This window comes from Halyomorpha halys, unplaced genomic scaffold (genome assembly GCF_000696795.3).
Source record: "Halyomorpha halys isolate HHAL.00 unplaced genomic scaffold, Hhal_1.1 Scaffold86.1, whole genome shotgun sequence".
In the NCBI taxonomy this organism is placed as follows: Eukaryota; Metazoa; Arthropoda; class Insecta; order Hemiptera; family Pentatomidae; genus Halyomorpha; species Halyomorpha halys.
Window position 1 is genome coordinate 280,791 of NW_027115494.1, and position 2,571 is coordinate 283,361.

At 34.5% G+C, this 2,571-nt stretch overlaps 1 protein-coding gene across 1 annotated transcript in view; it reads left to right on the plus strand.

The window, feature by feature from the left end:
* Positions 1–2,571, plus strand: part of LOC106677080 (terminal nucleotidyltransferase 5C) — a 409,076-nt gene that overhangs the window by 214,222 nt on the left and 192,283 nt on the right. The window lies entirely within an intron of this gene.

Consider the following 2,571-nt stretch of genomic DNA (forward strand, 5'->3'; position numbering starts at 1 on the left):
CTACGATTTAATTTATCATATTATTAATTAACATTATTTTTTTCAGGTAAGGCTTCTTTGAAAAATTAATTTTAAAGATGGTGTCCGCCGAGATAGAAGTAAGTGAGTAAATATCTACTAATAATAATAGAAAAATAATCTGATAACAAATATTTTTTAGAATCCTACACTTCAATTTCCCAACCCTTGAGAAAAGGGGTCAAAACTGAATGATTAAAACAAATTCCTATAATTCTTATTAAGTTACTACTACCCTTCGTCCTAAACCTAGGGCTTAAGTTAGTACTCCTTACTTAGCCTCAAATTAAATCATGTATAAAGATACAAATGTTTCATATGTAGCCGATCCAGCAACAACCTTATGCCTAACCAACTAACCCCACTTATTTCTAATCTAGCATCCTCTTCAATCCCTGATAATCTTTCCTAGAAAGAATATGGCCTCGAGACCTTGAGACCTAATCTAGAAATGATTTTGGAATTCTACCGATGACTAGATTCTCCGCAATTCTGCATCATGCCATTGTAATGTAACTCACTTCGCATTCACTATTTGTACTTTTTAATTAATACAGTAGGGACGTGACGGCCGTGTGGGTTGGGGCGCAGGTTCCAGTGCGCTCGGTTCCGGAACGTTGTGGGTTCGATTCCCACCTGGAGCAGTTTAACATTCATTTTTCGGCGGTAGAAGAATGAATCTTGACACTCCCACCTTGCTTAGTACGCAGTGGCAACCAAGGTAGCCATCAGGGGTTGGCAAAAAGGACCACTAGGCCCACTTGCCGGACTTGTTCCCCCACCAAATACCAGTACCAGTAGTTTATACAGTTGTACAGAATTTCAATAAATAAAAAATATATATATTTTTTTGTAAAGTATAACATCGGAAAGAGTCTTTCTTATAGCTCACTATTCCTACACACTATGTACGTTGCAGACTTGAAATATTAAACAGTTATTAATAAAACATATTTATAATTTATTAAAATGTCAACAATGAAACAAGACCATGCTATAATAATGTTACATTTGTTGCCGATGTGGCCAGAACTAGATATCAATCCTTCCATGATGAACTCCTTAACCACCCAAACCCAGTTTTTTCTAACTTTGCTTCTCCTTCAGTTCCTGATAATCCTGCTAGGCGTTTAAAAAGAAGATGGTCTCGAAACCTTCAACTCTAGAAATGTTATTGGTATTCTACCAACGAGTAAAGACTGTATCATGTTGCTGCAATATAACTCATATCACATTTGTTGTTATTGTTTTATATGTATTTATTACAATTGTAAATATCAACAAATAAATACAAAAAATATATTATGCTTATCCTGAGCCAATTAAACAACCTTCGAAATCTCGTTATTTTTTAATGTTAAAGTTTTTCATCCGCTCAAATCGATTCGAATTGGCATTTAAAAAAAATTCTCTAAACACTTCAAACAATTTTGTAATTAGTTTATCCTTGTTCCCTTATTTAACTCGTCGGTGACCTTTCGAGTAATGTATTTTCAGTTATCATCAGACAGTTAACAATTTCTCGGATTAGGTAAACTACCATATTAAAAATAATTACATAATTGTACGACATTAATGAAAATTCAAAGAATTTTATTTGTGATTTTAAAGGTCATGTTATGTACCTCTTCAATTGTGAGATGAATTTACTTCAATTGTGAAACGTATATTTACGTCAAAAATATATATTTTTTTAATAATTTATTTATTGTTATTTACAACTGTATAAGTTAAGGATCGGCGAAAGCCAAATGTCAAAAAAAGAGAAGAAGAAATAAGATGTAACACGTGTGAACTGCTGTAACATTTTAACTTAATTGGGTTCGGTACATCTCTTTATATACATGCGATCAGCTGATATCCTTAGTCAGCTGACATCGAAGTAACAGCTGACTAAGGCTGTAACTTATACATATATACACATCAAGTAAATTTGCTGTAAGTGATATTATGACTTGATAAAAACATGTGGAGAATCTACCCATGGCTAGAACTCCAAAAACATTTCTAAAGGAGAAGATCTCGAGGTCATCTTCTTTTCAGACGCCTAGGAGGATTATTAGATCATGGAGGAGAAGCCAGGTTAGAAACGAGTTGGTTTGGGTGGTTGGGAAGTTTATCATGGAAGGATTGGTATCTGGCTCTGGCCAAAGTGGGACAAATTGGGCATTGAGGTCTAGATGATTTGATTTTTGACAAAGTAAGGAGCATTAAGGATTTTGGACTGTAAGGATTGGATTCGGTTATAGAGGTGGTTAGAGAGTTTATAATGGAAGGAATGATATTGGTTTCGGGCTAGATCGGTTAAATAAGGAACATTTAGGTCTTTATGGATGGTTTTATTAGTAACAAAATAAAGAGCATTGAGGATTTTATGAAGGATTTTGGACTGTAAGGATTGGATTCGGGAGGAATTTGATGGTTTAGTGGAGCCCCATAGCTCAACTCCGTATGTCCAGATAGACCTTATAACAGTCATGTAGATCAGTCTTTTGTAATGGATTGGAAGTTTGTCTAGTAAATGTTGTCATAGTCGGAATCGACGTGCAGTTT